This window comes from Sturnus vulgaris, chromosome 5 (assembly GCF_052056855.1).
Source record: "Sturnus vulgaris isolate bStuVul1 chromosome 5, bStuVul1.hap1, whole genome shotgun sequence".
Lineage (NCBI taxonomy): Eukaryota > Metazoa > Chordata > Aves > Passeriformes > Sturnidae > Sturnus > Sturnus vulgaris.
Window position 1 is genome coordinate 21,577,061 of NC_142247.1, and position 21,137 is coordinate 21,598,197.

At 34.9% G+C, this 21,137-nt stretch overlaps 1 protein-coding gene across 11 annotated transcripts in view; it reads right to left on the bottom strand.

The window, feature by feature from the left end:
- MGAT4C (MGAT4 family member C) overlaps positions 1-21,137 on the bottom strand; it is a 314,940-nt gene that overhangs the window by 67,062 nt on the left and 226,741 nt on the right. Inside the window, exon 3 of one of the 11 annotated variants that reach the window (XM_088165023.1) lies at positions 9,698-9,925. The exons of the other annotated variants lie outside the window; for them this stretch is intronic. The gene's annotated coding sequence lies outside the window, so the exon portion shown is untranslated. The remainder of the gene's footprint in view (positions 1-9,697; positions 9,926-21,137) is intronic. 11 annotated transcript variants of the gene reach the window in all.

Consider the following 21,137-nt stretch of genomic DNA (forward strand, 5'->3'; position numbering starts at 1 on the left):
TCAAGAGTCATGGCCTGACAACAAGAAGTGCAGCAATTAAACCCAAATCACTCCTCCATTGCTGCCTGGAATAAAACACAAACCTTTCCAAACAGTGTTAAAATTATAATATAGAAGCAAGTATTTAATTGAAAGCTTTCAGGTGCACAATATGGCAATATGCAGTGTCCAGTATTTCTAGACTTTTAGAAGGTTAAGTAATTAATACATCTAAAAAAAAAAATTGCTCAATGTGAAGAGCACTTGATTAGGTAATTTCCCCCAGATTCTGCCCCATTTGAGCCCCCTCCCACCCCGACCATTTAGTCCCACGCTTTATTTTGTATATGATGTGTGGTACAAAACAAATTGTCCTTGCTAGACTAAAGGCAAGACTAAACAGGATTTAAGAATGTATTCGTAAGGGTTTGTTAAACTATGGGAGAGCGCAGGAAAAGTACTAGAAGTTATAACTATATATTAGCAGTCTACAAAGTTACAAACATATGAAAAAGGTATAAAAAGCTAAAAATCTTTAGACATCACCCTCACAATTACACTAAGTGATCTTTTGGAAATGCTACTACTTTCTCCCTAGGATTCTTCCTCAAAAATATGGGAAGTAAAATGGAAGCAGAATAATGTTTATATGTACAGACTATTCCTAGGATAATTCAGGCATTGGGGCTTCACAAAGTCCATAATCCAATGTGTTGCTCAAAGAAAGGTCAGCTCTGAGGTCAGACCAGGCTGCTTAGGGCTGTATCCTGCTGGGTGTTGGCTGCTCACCTCTCTGTGCAACCTGTTTTGTTGTTTGACAGGAGGAGTTTCTCTTCACATCCACCAAGAGCCTCCCTCGATTCTTTTATACCCACTGTCTCTCGTCCTCCCACCACGCATGAGGAGGCTCTGCTTCCTCATCCACCTTCACGAGAACCACTGCTAAATCCTTTCAAAACCTTTTGTTCTCCAGAAAAAGTAACTTCAGTCCCTCAGCTCATCCTCTCAGGTCAGATGCCCCCACTGCTTGGTGGGTTTGGTGGTTTCACTGAACTCTGTCAATATCTTTCTTACAATGAGGGGGCCTGGAATCTGGACATTAATTATTATTATTATTATTATTATTATATCAAATAACATCTATTAAAAGAGGATAATTAAGACAGTCTAGGGTGCCAGTGGTCTTTTTTTCTAGCAGGATACAAAGCTGGCTCATATTCAGCTTTCAGTCTGCCACAAACCCCAGGAACTTTTCAGCAGAGCTTCTCCCCAGCCAGTCCTATTGTCTGCCACTGGAAGCTGTTATTCCTTCCCAGGCAGAGGATTTGCCATTTTTCTCTTTTCTTACTTTACCACACAAGCTCTCAAGCAGTTTTTCATCTATCCTACAAAGGTGCTCCACGCATCCAGCCTGCTCCTTCTTTCTGAAAACATCTTTATATTAGATGGCATTAAGCTCTGGAGGATCTCAGGTTCTGTCACAGCTGTGCCTTCACTTCTGTTAATTCACAGCAAGAGTTTTCTACTCCTATTTAATGTGCTGGCCTCCCTTCCCCTGAGGAAGAAAACTGGAGGAATGCTCTTCAATTAAATAATTAGCTAGTCTAGCTTTTGTAGCTCTTAACTGCATGCCCTGCCAAATCACATTGTAGGCATTTCATTGTTTTGCTCTATTTAGTTTTTACAGAGCTCTGAAGTCTTCCCTAGGTTTTTTTCATTTATCATTTTTTCTCTGTTTCAAAAAGAATTGCCTCAGAACTCTTAATATTTTTAAGTACTTTATAGTTGTCTCTCTTTCTTTGTATTATGTGATAAGTTCTCATTTCTTATAGATAATGACATCGTAGCATCTAAAGTGTCAGTAGTGTTATAGTGTGTAGTCCTTTCTAACCTAAAAATTGTCTGCAGGACAATAAAGTAAATTTCCACTATAATCATGCTTTCCTGTTAGGTTGTTAGTAATAAATAGCACTCAAATATATTTAAATTTTCTAAATTGTTGCCATCTACTGTAGATAATGACTGTTGACAGAATAGAACAGATTACTGAGTGTTGCATTTTGTCCTGTAATCACTTTTTATTATATATATTTATGTATAATTCTATTGATTGCACTGAGGTAAGATGTTTTGCAGGGGTTTTACATCGTATCTTTCAAAACTTCAAGTCTTTAATGTTTTCTTTCATTATTTCAAAATACTAAACTAAAGTGTAAACCTTTTTTTGGTTTATCCTTCCTTGCCTTGAATAATTTATCAAGAATGCTGTAAAATATTAAGCTTTCTGTTCTCATTAACTTTTAAGATTCTTCAGTTTTTTTACTCCTGCTCACAAATCAGATCAGCATCTGAAAATGTTAGCTCAATGCTTCTATTTGTATATGTCCTATGTTTCTGGAATTGCAATTTCTGTGGCTTAAAGATTTGTAATTTTTGTCTTTGGGAAATTCACTCATATTTGATAGTCGCTCTTCTTTATATTGAGACTCCTACAAACCTCTCCCAAATCAGTATTTCATTTTGTCTTCTTTTTCTTCACCAAACCGTAAAATATTTCCTTTTGAGATATCTTACTAATCTCTCATTTTTTGTCTCTTTTTTATTTTCATAATCCTAAAGACATGACTGATTCTGTAAACATGGAGCTTGCAATTCATTTTACAGACAGGAAGCTGTAGAATTGTATCCTCAAATAATCCTACTCTTCATTTTCATGGTCTCTGGTGTCTCTTTTCAGCATATGCCTGAACATGTCACATAAGGTATCAGCAACATCGAAATCTCCACTGTAGCCTTCTAAACCATTACTTTCAGCTTAATATCCTTTTCTGTATTTTAGCTTTCACAAAGATTCTGAGTTTTACCCGTAGCTCATCTGTTTTCCTTACCTCTCTGTCACAGAGAGTATTTTTTAACACTCTTCTATGTCAGTGGTCTGAGCATAAACTTCCCCTGAGGTTTATCTTGTTCCTGATATTACTTTAGTGTCAGAAACCACTAAATGCATGATTAAACTGCTTGACAGCAACAAATATCCTACCTCATTTAGGATTGCTGATAAGCTGTAAGTTTATGAAACACATTTCTCTTTAGAGCCCTAACTTTGTATATGCTTAATTATTCTTCTTATTCCTTCTTTCATTATATTATAACACAGTCATTAATTATAATTGGCTTTATATGGAAGCGCTTTTAATGCTTCCACCTTTCAGTCACCAGCAGTCATTTGAATGTTTCAGTGAGGCATATTACCTGTTGTTTGTTAATGTTCCTCATAAAATGCCTTGTATTTGAATGTCTTCTCACAAAATATCCTATGTTGCATTTTCAGTTCTTCCAGAAGGAGCATTTAAGGTCACTATTTTACCATTTTTTCTTATCCTTCGATAAAGAATTTCTTCACTGTTAGTGTCAAAACCAATAACTGCTGGTAATAGGGTATCATTTATCATGAAGTTTAGTCCTTTTTGATGCCTGACAGTCCTTTCTCTCCTATACAACAATGTGCATTCACTAAGTCAAAAGATTCAGATCTCAGGTATCTTGTGAGGGTGTGATGTATATTCAATGCTTCAAAGCAAATGGCAGGGTCACAGTTCTATTTATGTTCTCAGTATTCCATGTTCCAGCTCCTGTCCTTTTTCTATGTCTTCTAATCCTACCTACCAGTTCACTTTTGAGTTCCAAGCTGAGCTTTAGAGGGCTTGCAGGACTTGAGATGCTTAAGGAAATTAATAAACTTCTTGCTCTGAAGTGATTTGATTCACACCAGAACAGATACTTGATATCTGACCATTGTTCTACCAGAGATATTTGGCTTTCTACATGAGAATGATTATTGCTGGATGGAATAAGGAATTTATATCTCTTGGAATAATGTTTAAGAAAGTGCTCAACACAGAGAGCTAATTCTTAGTCACAGGCCACAAGACAGGCTGTTGATGCAGGTTGGCAAACACGAGACATTCTGTCAACAGTAAACTGCACCTCAAGCCACTTGGCCACTGCAGAACCACAGCCACTTTAGGCTGAGTGTGAAGGTTTCTTGAAGACTATAGACTGTAAGAGAGACTGAAATGTCAGGAAAAGATAAGTTTTGATAATGGCACTGAAATACCTGGAAATTATGAAGAAGGCAGTCTTTGAATATATTTCCTTATTTTGAAGGCAAAACATCTGTAGGCTGAATATATGTTTGCCTCAAAAAAGTTAGAACATTATCTTTAAATGACAGGTAAATTTATTCCTGATAATAAGGAAATGATAAACTCAAAACTATGCATCATTTAGTTTAGCAGGGAACAAATGTCTGAATGCATAAGCAGAGTAATAGGATGAAAACGAGTATATTGAGTATACTAAAAAATCCAAACCAAATCAAAATACAAACATAGGCTTTTGTTTGTTGGCTATGAAATAATATTTTGACAGAAGATATAAAGCTGGATCCCTAGAAATTTATGTGGCCTGCTGAGAATCAAAGAATCCTCAAAAATCTTGTTGTTGCCATCACAAAGCCTCTCTCAACTATTTTTGAGTGGTCTTGGGAACCTGAAGAGGTCCCAGATGACTGAAAGCTGGTGAACATTGTCTTAAAGAAGGGCAAGAAGGAGGGCCTGAGAAACAACAGTCTTGTGAGTCTCTTATCAGTAAAAGTATGCTTAAGATTATTCTGGGAGGTATTAAAAAACACTTGAAGGACAATGCAGTCATTGGTCACAGCCAGCATGGCTTCATGAGGGGGAAGTCCTGCCTGGAAAGCTTGATTTCTTGCTGTGTCAGGGTATCCCACCTAGCTGGTCTAGGAAAGTCAATAGATGTAATACTTCTGGACTTCAGCAAAAATTTTGATAATGTCTCTCACAGTATCCTTCTGGACAAAAATGTCCAACACGACTGGATAACCAGGTTACATGATGGGTGAGCAAATGATTCACAGATTGGGTACAAAGACTCGTAGTGAATGGGATGACATCAGGCTAGCATCTGGTCACTAGTGGGCATCCAGAAGTGTCCATCCTCAGTTCTGTGCACTTCAACATCTGTGTTGACAGCCTGAATGTGGGACTCAAAGGAATATGAACTAAGTTTGCTAACAATGCTGAACTGGGAGGAGCTGTAAACTCCCTCAAGGGCAGAGGCTCTGCAGAGACACTTCAATGAATTAGAGTGATGGGCAGCCACCCACCATATGTAGTTTAATGAAAGCAAATGCCAGACACTGCACCTGGAATGGGGCAATTCTGGCTGTGTGTATAAACTGGGGAATGAGGCTGGAGAGCAGCACTGTTGAAAGAGACTTGGGTGTCCTAGTCAATGGCAAGTTGAACATGAGGCAGCAGTGCCCTGGCAGCCAGGAGAGCCAACCTTGTCGTGGGGAGCACCAGGCCCAGCACCGCCAGCTGGGCAAGGGAGGGGATTGTCCCCTCTGCTCTGAGCTGGGGCAGCCTCACCTCCAGTGCTGGGGGCAGTTTTGGGAGACACAGTATAGACAAGACTATTAGACAGTGTCCAAAGGAGGGCCATGAGGACGGTGAAGGGTCTGGAGGGGAAGCCACATCAGGAGCAACTGAAGACACTTGGTTTGTTCAGCCTGGAGGATACAGAGGGGAAATCTCATTGTGGTCTTCAACATCCTCACAAAGCAGGTACAGATCTCTTCACTCGTGTGACCAGTGACAGGACACAAGGGAAAGCCATGAAGCTGTGTCGAGGGAGATTTAGATTGCATATTAGAAAAAGGTTTCTCACCCAGAGGGTGTTTGGGCACTGGCACAGGCTCCCCAGGGCAGTGGTCACAGCACCAAGCCTGACAGAGTTCAGGAAGCATTTGGACAATGCTGTCAGGCGCAGGGTGTGACTCTTGGGGTGTCCTGTGCAGGGCCAGGAGTAGGACTTGATGATCCTTATGGGTCCCTTTCAACTCAGAATATTTTTCCTATGCTCCTATCAAGGTCTTATCACTTTCCTCTTACAAATTTATATTTTGATTTAGTAAATTCTAAATCATTATTTTAGATACAACTATTAAAAAATGCACAGGAGCACTTAACAGAATCTGGGAAAGGGAGCACATGAAGAAAACATTGTCTCTCATACAGCAGAAATAAATGTGAGTATATAATTCTGTAATGAGTATAAGAAATATTTCTTTTCTGCAATGCTGGGAAGAGATACCAGCATTACTCCATGGCAGGAGTTTCACATAGCTATGGCTTGCAAAATAAATGAAGCAATCCAATAAGAGACAGAAAAAGCATACTTTAGGAATAGAAAAATCAGATTCAGAAATTCAAAATATTTTTAATAATAGTAAAAGTATCACTTAATAATCGCTGTGGAAAGTAGGTGATTTCAAGTTAGTGGATCATTTGTAATTTAATAAACCTAAGGGAACATTTTTTTTTATGCAGGGTAAGTTTAAGGAAGTCTTTGAATTTGGTATTCAGAGGAGTTCAGAAAAGATAGCTAACAGAACAAAGAAGAAATCAGCTAAAAAACTGATTATATTTTGAAAAATATTCATTAGGATCTGATATAGAGTACCATTTGATGATATAATCACAGATAATTATAAGCTTTAGGGGATGATCCTAAAACTGTTATGTTAGATTATTACATTTTCTGGTTTTAGTGATTTTTAGCATTTCAGATATACACTACATTTCAATTTTTCATTCAATTTTTGCATCCAATTAGAAATTACTTGCATGAAAATTAATTTTCACTTCTAGTTTTTGTCTGACTTAATATGAATTTAACTCATTAAGATAAAAATTGGCATTACATTCTAGTCTTTAGAAATGGATTCTCTTATGTTATTAACGAGTATGTTAGAGCAGGGCATAATGAACGAAAATCTAACAGAAGAATATATTTAGGTTAATAATAATATCATTCCACTCAGTACCTTATTAACACGTGACTTCATTAGCAAAATTGACAATTTAATTGAAAGCATTCCCTCTGTAAACTGCAAAGCAGAAAAGAATCTTCATAAGACAATCAGAAATGGATATTAACTGTTCTTCTTTACAATCATGCTGTAAATCTCCAAAGGCAAGTACTTAGTTACAGATAATCAGATACAGACAAATATATGCTTTATAGTACATGTTGTTTCATATATTTATTGTTTATATAAATAAGGTGTTATATTCACAGTGAAAAATATTATTAAATAGTTAGTGTATAAATACATACATTTATATATAAATATATGTATATTTATAAATAAATGCACGACCACAATATTTATGCAAATAATAATGTTAATATATTGTGTATGTGCATGCAAATACAAATTTCTTCTTATTTTGTGTATATGAATACTTGAATATTTATTTATGTAAATATATAAATATATTTCATATTATTAGCCTCAGAGTACTCTTATAAGTCTAATTATTTCTTTTTTTAAATCGGCCTTGATGCACATGAAAGCTATACAAATTCACATTAAAAAATTGTAAGAAAAGGGACAGTTGAAGGCATATAGGCCAAGTCCTAGAAAATTACTCAAACCATGAAAGCATCCTTCTTTTCTTACTAACTCAGAACATAGACAGGATGTTCTCCCAGGGAAAACTCTGAGCAGAAAATATTTCAATGATAATATAAAAACGGACTAGCTAGCCCTCTTGGGATAAACTGTTATCTCTTTTTCTATCCATATGTGTGAATCGGAAATTCTGTCCTCAGATCTCTTATTCTGTATGTGGTTCCAATTAATCTGTTTCCTTGAATGAATGATGATTGTGACCTCTGTTATTGTTTTGCTTTCATTACAATCACTCATATTTTGACTCCTGTAGAAACAAGTTAAAAAAATTTGCTTGACCTACTTTTGGTCTCTAAAATTTTTAAATATTTTCAATGGCAGGATATAAAGCATTAACAGACACAACCTAACAGCTAAGTTCATCTCTTATATTCGATAAACTATCTCAAACATCTCCTAGGAATGCCAAAAGAAATACCCACTTTTCTTGGATGTTCCTTGGAATTGTTGCCTTATTCTATCTGAAAGATAAAGTGCCTCTAGTTATTTAAGTATTGTTCCCTTCAGCATGGAGGGCAGATTCAATAAACAATTACCTTGCACTGTAGCAGCCCTGACAAAGAGTCCTTCCAGTAATCAAAAGAATGTTAACACAAAGAGGCACCTGCCACTATAAACAGAGAGACAGGGGAAGATGTGTCCTTTTCTTCCCCATTCATCCACAGCTCTGAGTAAATAATTTCCACAACTGAAATGTTCTGTACCCATTTTCTTCCATTTCAATCCCCATCACCTGCCAGCAATCAAACAAACTCAGCATTTCCTAGGGCTTGGAGGACACATGCTGAAGGCATGTGCACATTCTTCCCACTCTGTTTTTACTGCACACTCTGCCTTAACAGCTGTGCTCCATTTCACAGGGAAATTCTTATACTGGTGACAGACTGAAGAAATCACAGTCTCATAGACTTTCAAGATGTTTTCACTTTTTGTTGCTGACCTAATATCTGCTACCTTCCCCCTCTCCCTTCTGCTCTGTGGCAGACTGGACAGGGTTTGGGAGAGTTTTGAGAGACTGAAAATCTTGTATACCAGGACTGTTTGTCTCCCCTCTTCCTAGATTCTATTTTCTTTCAATATCCATGACATGACTGCATGGCAACATTATTAGGGCTTGGATTTCCTCTTAGGGTCCAGTTTTCTGTTAGCTTGCAGCCACCACAAAGTCTCTGTTCCAGCATAATTTGGCCCCTGAGTGTTTCCAAAGTCCAAAGCTTAGGGGTCACTTGCAAGGTGTTTACATCCAGTAATGAGACTTTTGTGCAAGACTTGATGGTTTTGATATGGGGAAGTAGAAAAAATTCTGCATCTCATATATTGAAGAGCAGATGATGGACTATAAAAAAATCCATATAATCTATGTGAATGAAAGAATATCTTTGTTTAAAATATTGATGATGGACTATAAAAAATCCATAAAATCTATGTGAATGAAAGAACATCTTTGTTTAAAATATTTAAGTATATTCAGCAATATTTAAAATATTGCTGAGAAAAAGGACTACAACTGATTACTAATAAAGTATCCAACCTGACAAAAAAGCACTGATAAGGAATGGAGGAAAATATTCAGAAGAAATTGAAAAAAATCCTGCTAAGGGACTTGTCCCATACCCTATTTCAAGCAGGAAATTTCCTATTTTAATTTCAAATTAAAAAGCCTATGTTAGAACATAACAAGACAAATAGTTATTAACAATTCAATATCATACAGAAACTATATACTGGTCACACATTTCATGTGCAATGAAGGAAGTTATCTTACCAAATGTAGTGGCACCTGTAAAAGGGAGAGATGTCACAGGTTTGAAACAATAATGAGCTAAGCTTAAAGTCTGAACTGTTTGAATGCAAATGACCTAATCTGGATGACATTAATGTTTGCATTTCTATGCTACTCTGAAAGCACTGCCTTTCCTATTGTTCTATCCTTGCTTTCTAGAATTTCCTTTGAAATAAAAAAGTTGCTAATTAAAAGGGTAAAGGACATCTTGTACTCTGCCATCACATCAGCTTATAAATGCTTGTTTCTAAGTGAAAACTTCTATTAAAGTCCATCAAATATGTCTGAAATTATAATGCAGGTTGAAATATTTCAATGTATATTTCATTTGAAATATTGTCGTGTCAAAAGGATAGTGATATGATGGACCTTACCTTCAGATGGACCAGATGTCACTAAGGTTAACTTTTTCCATATTAAGATAACTTCTTTGCATTTTACTTAGTTTTTTACATTCCTGAAGAAATAAAGAAGCTGGAGATGTGTCTGTCGTCATCTACATTTGATTTCTAAACACTGAGTTTATTATTCCTGCAAATGATATCTCAGAAGAGGTGAAGAGTACTTCATGTATCCGCTTTCTGTGCAGTTGTTTCTTTAACCTAATATAAAATCACCAGAAAAGCATTTTCTTTATTCTTTTTATTCAATTTGATTGTTTCCCTCTTCCTCTGTTAAATATCAGCAAATTAACCAAACCCAGCTCTTCAATCTTTTTTTTCTTTTTTTTTTTCCCCCATTGTTAAGAGAAGCTATCAACCGGATCAATTCACAGTATCTTGAAGAACTGTCCTTATGATTGGAGTACTCCAAAGACAACCAGGACTTTTAGTGACAATTTCTCCCATATTTTCTCCCATACTTAAATGAATAAGTGCCAGGTGTTGTACAGACTTTAGATACCAGACAAAACGAGGGCTATTCATTAAGTCTCTTGTTTGTATAGTGACATAGCAGCAGGGTATGGTGAGGTTTTCTCTTTTCAGTACATAACAACAGTACTGTTAAATGCAAGGAGTAAGACCAAGAAGACATTCAACTGACATTCTAGTACTTCCAAATTTTCTCCCAAAGCTTAGTTTGGAAAGCTCATAAGTTAGCTTAAAAGAATTTGGAAAAAGAAAATAACCTTGCTGGAATTGTTGTAGGACATGAAATGCATTTTCAGAGACCAACCAGAAAAGTTTTAAGGAGGGAAGGAAATTAAGAAGTCAATAATTTAGAAATTGCAAGATAGCTTTCATTTAACTTTTGAGATTAAAAAAACCCAAAACAAATAAAACATAAAAATGTGCATTAATTACAGTTCTTAAAGGACCATGTCCAAAAAGAAAAAAGTGGAGAAGATGCTGATAATTTGGCTGTTCTACCATCTTAAGATGATAGTTAGGATTGAAAGAGAAATTAAATATGTGAATTTAAAAATGCTAGAATATAGAAAATGTAAATAAAACCCCCATCATCTTCACTTGTTACTAGCCAACCGTGAGAAGGAGTTCTATTACATAGGACAACTTGAAAGTGTAAGGCAGAGTTATCTCAACACCCAAAATGTCAAACCAGAATTCAAAACTCTAATCAATGGTTAAATATGCGACTTCACCATCTTGTCCTGGAAACTAAGAAGATATTTCTTTGCCTTCCTGCTTGCATAGGTGTGATGAACGATTTCTGATGCTTTCAGTATGAGAGTGTATGTTTTAGCATTTTCTGGCCTACAGTAATTGAATTGTGCTTTTCATTTCCAAAGCTAATTTTTATCGGCTTACACAAAACATTAACAAAATAAAGGTGTTCATATTCTTGGGTCATCCACTTACAAATATGCAACGAGAAAAAAACCCCATATTAATTCTACTAAATTAATTATTAGATCAGGGCCAAACACCTTCCGTAGTAGCATATAGGTAGAACAAAGTAAACTCTTAAAATATTTCTCTTTTTAACTTGTTGAAATAATATGTAAATGTGATGTGAAGAAATGAAAGAAAGAAAAGAAAAAGTTACACCTGACTTGTATAACACTTAAAGGAAGTTGCCTATTTTGTTTTTAGTAGTATGTACAATTAGTTGTATATTTGCATTTCAGCTTTTATGTTCACTTTTCTGCTTTTGAACAGTTTGGAATTCTATTGGTAGATATGGAAAAAGACAGAGGTGGCAGTTATTTCAGGATATATGGAGTAGGACATAAACAGAAATCGTCTCCAGGAAGGTAGCAGAAATCTACTTTGACATTCTTCAAGTTGCATAGTGTTGAAAGTCATCAGACAACTGGAAAAAATTCTTCTTCATGAGACATCATAAGGTAAAATAAAGAAGAAAAAAATGTACGTGCAAAAATAATGTCATGTTGGCTGACTGCAAAGTTTAAGGCAAATTTTTGAGGAGTGACCTGATTTTGAGTTACTCAGTTTTGTAAAAGTGCAACTGAAGCTCCTGTCTCTTGATTATCATTTGGAAACATGGTATGGGTAACCCTTAAAGACCTGAGGGGACATTTCTGTTCTCAGCACCCTGGAAATTGTAGATTTATGCTAGGTCTTATGATACAGCCATGAGGACCGAATGAAACAAGGTACAAGAAGTATGAAAAGTTGTTCTACAATAATGTTTTGTAGATTTTGTGATTTCACTCCTCAGGTGTTTACTTTTCTTCTGATGTCCCACTAGAAAAAAATAAAGAAAACCAAAGCAAATATAAATCCAAACAAAAAAACCCACCCACCCAACAACAACAGAAAAATCACAGTAAAAACTCAGTACAAGTTAGGAGGATTAAATCACATTATTCCTCTAATAAGAATCTGTAAGGAAAAAAAATATGATAAACTGGCATGTTCTGATTATCTTTGTCACTTCATGACTTCTTTCTTCTACAAATTTTGGTCTTAGTAAGTTAATTTAACAGATAAGAAAGAAGAAACGTCACAAAGTTCACTAGATGCTAATTTTTTCTGAAGAAAACAAAAGCTAGTTCAGATTTATTTTAGTACCTGAAATTGAAAAGCATACGTGGATAATCTATGCTGTTCACAGAAATCTATTGTAACACAGAAAATGACATTTATACAATGGATCAAGATGGCTACGAGGCATGTTTCAATGCAGTAACTGCTAATCACTGGGCTAGTGTCTAACAGCAGGCGTGTTGTTATATCAGCCCACTTAGGCTCATTGCTCTCTATGTTGCTGAACAGACAAGTTTAATCAGTGCCTTTTTTCTCTACATAAACTCAGTTCTGTGACTCTTAAGAAACTAAATCTTTCAGCACAGATTTCCCTTGAGGTCTCTGGTGGGTTTTCACCAGGGAGCCCTGGAAAATCCTTCCCTGTCAATTAGCTTAAAGGAATCTTAAACCAACCGAATAACTTCACATTTAGCAACAAAAATGCATAAACCGAGAAAGAATTTGATAATTTTTGTAATATCAGTTTTTTTGCCCTACTATATTATACAAATTATAACTATAATTTGGCCTAGAAATGTCAAAAGTACAAAGTAATGAAATGTTATAGAATTGCCAATATAGGGGCTCTTTTTAGGCATTACCTAAGATCTAAACTATAGACTAAATCTAGGAACATTTGTGCAAACATTTGTTACAGTATGCTATAACTCTGGGTCCAAAATTTTTGATAGCATGCAGTCAGATACCCTTCCAGTTAAGAAATTTCCACTTATTTTTTAATGATAGAGATTCCAACACCATCTTTTCTTACCACAATGGCTTCAAATGACCCATGTCTTCTGGAGATAGAGCAAAGGTCACCAAACCTAGTCTCTTCCATATATAACAGAATCCTATTTCCCCTTATTGAAATTAATATACTTAAACCATTTATGTATATATTGTTTAGAAAGTTATTGGTATTATAACAAATAGATGTTAAAACTTAGAGTTAAGATAAAAATAAATAAAATTTTTTCTGTGTTAAAGTATATATTATGCTATTAATTTTCTATATCCTATATTATTTTATTATGACTAAAATGAATTATTATAAAATACAATACCTGATTCCAAAACTATTTCTATTGCCAATATAAATACAACAACTTTCTTATAAAAGCAATGTTCTTCATATATTTTTAGAGATAAAAGCATTAATGTTTTAATATTGTTGTATTTTACAAACAAGTAAACATGATAAGATTTGCATAAAGTAAGGTAATTGAACTCATTCTTCAACTACTCATTGAATCTGGGGAGAACAGATGCTGCTTACTCCCAGAGGTGTGCAGAAAAAGGGGGAAGAATACATTATATACTCAAATATGACCCTCTTATTAATACAGTTTATTATGTCAGTCTGCAAGTGCTCCTTTTCATTTTTATGAGACAAAAAACCTTGCAGGTACAGTAAAACTTATTAGGAATTAGAATTTCATTCTGATTTAAATATTTACATGACTTTGGATGGGGCATTTTTATGAGGGTTTTAGGTGTTGGTTGTTTTGTTTGGTTTTTTTTTTCAGTTACTCAAACTATTTCTTATGCCAATAAAAGCAGCTACAGTAAATCACCTTTCTCGTTAATTGGTTGAGAGGGTTCCATATGAATTTAAGCCCCATAGGTAAATGGATGAATGAGATTTAACTGCAATTTTCTTTAGATATCTAGCCAGTGAGCCTTTTTCAAAGGTTGTTCTTTTTTTTTTTTTTTTTTTTTTTTTAAGGCTTTCACATGTATATAAAGATATAATTTTAGAGGCTATGGCTATCTTCAGAATGTGTGTTTCTTATTCCAGGCACGTACGGCACTCGATCAACTGCCTACTTTCAAAAAAATAACAAAACTGCAGTGGAAAAGGTTTCAATCTTGCCTTGTCACAGAAAAGACAGGTAATAGAGGACAATGTTGTCATTCTCATAAAATTTCATCATAAATAAAAGTCCACAGTACATACATCTTCTTAGTATGGAAAAATCAGAGATCAATTACTCTATTAATTCACATAGACATTAAATATTTTGCATGCATGGTTTCTGTAATTACATTAATATTGAAGGTGACCAAATTCTGAATCTCAGCACTGCAAGAATGGGTTGCTCTGGTATAAATTAGCCACGGTTTCATGATAGACTTTCAGCATTATGTAAAATGAATTTGATTATCCAAACAGTAATGCAAGCAGATGCTAACAAGCTCAGCATAAGACTAAGTGGTGTGAAATCAGTGATCCAGGTAATGGATATGTATTTTACATGTGCTCAGTGGTTTGCAGCCCATGGTAAGTAAGTCCATCCTGGCATCTAGTTATTTAAATTTTTAACTTACTCTGTTTAAGAGCACTTGCCACTTTCAGAAATCTGTTTCCAGAAAATTCTTATTGAACTGCTCAAAATATCAAGGGTAGTTCTCACAGAACAGTTTAAAACAAGGCAATAATTTTACATGTGGTTTTAAATCACAGGGTCAGAAATCAGACAACTGCAAAGTAATATATTATAGTGAAACATCTCTCCCTTGGGAAAGTGTAACACAATCTTGCCTTCAATATTCTACTCAAAATTCAAAAGCTTCGATTTTTAAGACACAAGGTATCATTGTCATCTCCTTGCTCCAAAAAATAAAATTATCAGCAGTTAAAACTTAAAAAGTTAGACCTTGATTCCATTAACACATCTGAAGAATTCTCCTGCTTCGTCAAAACCTATAATGTTGAGCTTTATGTCCCAATATATGTCTGGAAATCTCACTTAATGCTCTCCATAAAACAGTACAAATAACTCTAGCAGAAGAACTCTGCTTCTCTATGAACTTAAGTGCAGCTGGCAACTAGCAAAAACCATTTTGAAATTGGGAAAAAAAGCAACTTAAATATATCTTTATCAGTATATCAACTCACAGCCTTGGCAGGTCTATAGATATTCAGCTGATGGATCACCAAGTCTCCCTTCCAGTTCAGTTCTAATTACACTCTCTTCGGGCAATCGATTTCGAGGGATCACATTATAACAATAACATTAAAAATAGACCACTGGTACCACATGTCTTTTATGATATATGCAGCATATGCTATTCAGAAGGTAGAGCAATACATGACAGTATGAAGCTATGACTTTGGTACTGAAGATACTGAAACTTTTCATACAGTTCAGACTACAAAGCATCTCGGGGCTTTGTTAAAACAAACAAAACAAAAACCTGCAAAAAACAAACAAAGCCACAAATAGACAAACAAAACCTAGCAAGAAAAAAATTTAAAATCCTGATTTTTCTGACATTTAAAGTCATCAAAACAACTATCTTTACTGCACCCTTCCAGAACAAAAGTGCTAACCCTGAAGTGAGGAATAAACTCCAAAATGAGAAACTAAAATTTAACCTGTTTCAGAGGAGAATTTAAAAAATACTAGTACATTTGATTGTAGAAAGAAAGTATGGTGGAGAGAACCTTAATGTTAAAAGTTTACATGGGAGTTATTCCACATAGTTGGAGTTATTTTTCTGCATAAACAAGATTTATGTAATTAAGTTCTCTGCGTGAAAAAGAGATGTAACTTCCCCATGGACTACTGAACTCCAGATTGAATATTCATGATATATATGTTGGTTTTTTTTATGAAGAGTAGTTCTACTTTTTACCACAGAATGACACAGATATTACACTGAGAAATATAGCCAAATGAGGTATTGGTAATATACATTTCTCTACAGGATGTAATGCACCTATTTCTCCTATACCTTTTCTCAAAATCTTATTCTGTAAATGTAGTCCTGCAGTGCCATATTTCTACATGGCAAATTCAGACTCTTAATAAAATATATTTAAAGGCAAGAAAATAGTTGATGTTGCAAAACAGAAACTGAGGACGAGGAAAACAGGTTTCAATTTTCTCACCCTCTCATGCACCAGCATGGCAATCAGAATTTGACTCTGACACCCATCACAAGTTAGATCAGTGATGTTGAAAACCTTAATACTTAGTTGACTAAATATTATTCCCCTTAATGGCTGTAATTCTCATCATCATCTTAAAAGTTTGAGATTTCAGTATTTCATCAGTAATATAACTATTTTCTACTGCTGGAATTACTACATCTATGCCAAAATAAATGAGCCTTAATCAGCTTTGGACTGCAACCTGAAACAAAAAAATCTAGAATATGGAGCACCATAAATATAGACATGTAACAGATCAAGTAGTATGCAGTAGTCAATATAATTTTTTTCAAAAGACTTTGCCTAACCATTGTTATGTTGTATTTATCTTGATATCTAGTAGTCACTGTTAATTTGGAATTGAAAGAACTTGCTTTGGACTGCTTAAGTTTTCCCCTTTGGGGAAGCAATTAGTATATGACATCTGATTGCATGAATGATGGCAGTGATAGAAGAATGTAGGTATCTAATATCTAGTTACCTAAAACCTCCAGATGTAGAGGTATAATAGGTTCAAATACACTTTATTTGTCCATTAATGTGTGTTATTTCCCTAAATTCAGAGAAGTGTGAAAAATGGGGGAAAAAAAAGTGTCTCTTAGACAAGACCAGTCCTTGTACAAAAGCCAAAGTTAAAATGCCATAACTATAGTTTTATTTTGAGATGCCTCTTTCATGAAAGTGCTGTGGAGCTATATGGTGACAGATAGGCCTGCTTTTGCACGTTATTGTATAACCTTTTTCTTTACTAGGATATAATATTGCAGAGGGAAAGATAATTTGCCACATGATTTGTGGGGCTTCCTGGGCCACAGAAGCAGAGTGCAGGCAGAAATGACTGGGTGGGGTGGTGGTGACCTGGGAAACTGTGCCACTGCAGGGACTGAGGGGCTCCTAGAAGCTCAAGGAACATATATACAGATCTACATGTCCTGGAAGTTTGAAAAACTGTTTGTAGGCATCTGGAAAGGATCATGTCAAACTTGTCACAATTTAGACAGCCATTGAAAAGATTCTAGTGCAAGGAAGAAATCTGGGTTAAAGGACGTTCCTTTCAGAAGCACAGTAGGCTGATGATAGCAGAGTAGGGAAGGCTGGTTTTCGACTCTATGTCTCCTCTGATTCATTCCAAGCTTTGTACAAAGAATATCTTGATTGAACTGGTAGTCAGATAGAACCTAATTTCAAAGGTGCACAGCACTTCTGGGGTGTTTAGAGTGCTCACTGCATGAACCTCCCTGTGCTTTCTCTCTCTCTCAAAAGGTACCATATTCATTGTAAAATTGGTCTACTGCTAAAGGAGTACCTGGGAAATAGTAGGCCTAGATTTAGGTCCTCCTCTGGCAAACCATGTTCACATCCAAATCGATGTTTTGTTTTTACAAAGGAAAAGGACAAAGGAAAGTCTGAAAATATGCAATACACAGTATTCCATTTTTCATGCAATAGCTGTGCCACTGGTAATTTCCAGGAAACAGAGAAAATAAGGCAATTAATTTCAAAAGCTCACCCCAGAGCTACACTAAAATACTGACATCGACATGTCCATTATGCAGCAAAGACCAAAGTATATTAGAGACTGAAGTTGGAGAAAAGTTCCTGAATTCCAGTACCTGCTTATGCATTTTATTAATTAACCACTTAATATAAAGTATGTAATAACTTCTATATTGCACATGTAACACCATAATCAGACTATGCTCCCATACTACTTCCCTAATTTCTCAAGGTCATTGAGAATAAAAAATTATATGTCTTGTATACTTGGAAAATTTTCATAGTAATCCATTATTCAAAGGTTTTACATGACTTAACAGAAAATGTATACCTTTTCTTCCAAGAAAGCTTGCTTTTGAGTATGAGGTATTGGTTTTACATCTGCCTCCCAACGTTATCGGAAATTGCAGTCAAGAAAGGAATACTCTTCTGACTTCAGGAATCATACTTACATGTCAACAAATTTTGATGGGGGAGGTCTCAATGAGAATTATACCATGATATCTTCTAACAGCTTAGAGAGGAATATTATTCCTGCTCGCAGAAAGACTCATGAACATTCATTTTATGAGCTTCTGAGGATTTGGATACATCAACACAAGTGCTGCTAGGTCACTCCTCCCCTGCTTCCTAAAACTGCTCTATGAAAAAGTTCCTTAGTCTCTTTGTCAGAAATATTTCATGCTGAAATTGTATCAGTGCAATTAGTGTTATTAGTGAAATAGCTGAACAGTGTTTCCAATAATCAAGTGGTAAGCTGTGTTATATTAATTGGGAAAGCATTCAAACAGTGTAGACACAAAGGATGATATACTTCTTTAGTAAATATAATGCTGAGCAAACTTTTGGAGAATCGAACTCTAAGGCAAATTTAATACAATCTATAATTATTTTGCAAAATATTTTTATTTATTAAGACTTCACTCACAATATGTGGTTTATATACAACTTATATCCAGACGCATAATAAAAGATACCATCTCTATCCTGAGAGGTTCCAAACTCTGCTATTTAGGATAATAAAAGACCATACATTAAACAAACTACTATTTTGGTGATTGGGAAAATGTATTTTGCAGTGTAATTAATCGTCTGTAAAAAGGATTTATTTTTAAACCCTGTGATTAGAGCCTTTTAAGAAATATACCTTTTTCCTCCACAGTTTTCTACGTTCTGTTAATTGAATCTATCTGAATCTCTCTCTGCAATTTTCCTGCTTATCAGAAAAGATGCATAATGCATTGTGATTAGCCCATTGGATGGATATTTATAATTTACATTTTATGAAAGAGATTCACGCTGTTCTAAATAGTTCTTCCTTTATTATATTTTTAGAGTATGATAATAACAAAAGAGACATATTGTATTTGTTCTTGTCACTGAATAAAAACATCACATCACTACATGAAATGTGATAGAGTGGGTAGCCTTAAGCAGAGGTATGTAAACCAGTCAAAACTGGATCAAAATTTCACAAGCAGAAGCCTAACAAAATCTGCAAGATGGATAAGTTTATACAGATTGCTGAAGATCACCCAGAGTGAAAAGACACATTCTATTCAACCTTGTATGTCGAACTTTACCATTAAATGTACATAAGAAGCTTTCTTTCACTTTCTGAAAAAATAATATTCCCTTTCTTCTTTCAATCAACAGAGAAAAGCATTATGGCTTTTCCCCTATATGACTTATAAAATCTACCTTTTTAAAACTACATATGTATTAAATGCATTAATTTTATTTTCTTTTCACCACAAATTTCCAAAACGTTTTGTTCTTCTTATGCAACTTTCTCATCAGACTTAACAAAAGGAGTGGCATGGCATAGAAGTTTCAGGAAAACTCACCTGGAAATAATACATATTACACTTGCATTGAGCAAAAACAAGATGTGCTTTTGGACTATTTTCTAAAAATTATTTCATTATTATATATTCATTGTATATTTCATCATATATCAATCATATTACAGCACACTATGCCAATATTTTACAACAGGACTGGTAGCCACTTGTAAAATGCATAGATTTCCCCTTTTCCTTAAGATTTTTAATTTTTACTGTAAGTTTATAGAATGTTGTGAAGAAATAATGACTGTTATGGGAGGGAGGGAGGGAGGGGTGAATTAGTTGTCATATACTCCAGAAGTGAGATTTGTTTACTTTCACTGTCACCCTCTGCATGCCACACACAGCAGACCAGAGTACAATGAGCATGATACATGTGAAAATATTTCATACTAGATAGCATCCAAGGAAACCAACAAACTGAAAAAAAAATTCTTCCAAGTTAGGAAGCACTGAAAACTGCAAATAGATAATTAAGGCTAAGAAATAATAGGACAAGCAATTTAGTGGGTGAGATTCAATGGTATACTCTGAATCAGCTGAAGAAGACCTATTAGAATCAATAAGGTGATTTCTGCTCAATATTTGTTTTTTCCCTCAATTTATTAGATTTTGATATACCCGTGCAACAGGGCAAAATCAAAATGCAAATACTCCCTGATATTCATGGCCTAAGTATCAGAATTAGGTAAGCACTAGAAATGTTTTGTGGTCAGGAATGAGCTGTTTAGCTTAAGTTGGATTTGTTTTGTTTTGCATTTAAGTTGAATACAAAGGTTTCCATTATTATTTTAATAATTCAAAGTAAAAGTAAATGGAAAGTCCTCCCACAGGTACATTCTGAAAACTCTTAAGAAAGTGGGTTTCATGCAGTCAGGAATGTGGGGTCATTGAGAAAAATTGAGATTTTAGACATCTGCTTCTATGCTGTGGCAGCCATGAGTTTTATTGGAAATTTCCTTATTTGTTTTATAACTTGAAAATGAAAAATAGAAACATTGACAGGAGTTAAAGGAGTAAGTTCCATATTTTGTGATGCTTTTTCCCCTGACTTTTTACCCTTTCTTTTTTTTTTATTTTTTAAGGAATTATCAGTCTAATACTCACATTCCCAAAGCCCATTTTCCTTGTCAACGTGAAACTAGTCTTCCCAAAAGGAATCAGAAGGAAAAATGCCATTTTAAAATATTTCATTTTCAAGTTGAGGAGCAAGTAAAATGCCAGCAGCTAAAGTGCAGATGCAATTTTGCTGCAAACAATGAATTCGTTTTCCAATTTATTTCTCAAATTCTCCTCCAGAGATTCTCACTTAAATTTCCTTACTCCTCTCTAGCTCAGGAATAAATGTAATGTCAGGAATCTATTTCACAAATCTTAATCCCAGTAGATATACGTATTTGGATGTTCCTTTTCAATCACATTGCTGAAGCAAAAAAGTAAACATGCCTGGACTGCTATGTGAATAGCTTTATGTCCTCTTACAACAAACCAAGAATTAAAGCTACAGAATTATTACAAGGTGACATTTATAGGTTTCAATCTCTAAATTTCACTACCAGTACAGTACTCTGTGGAAAGG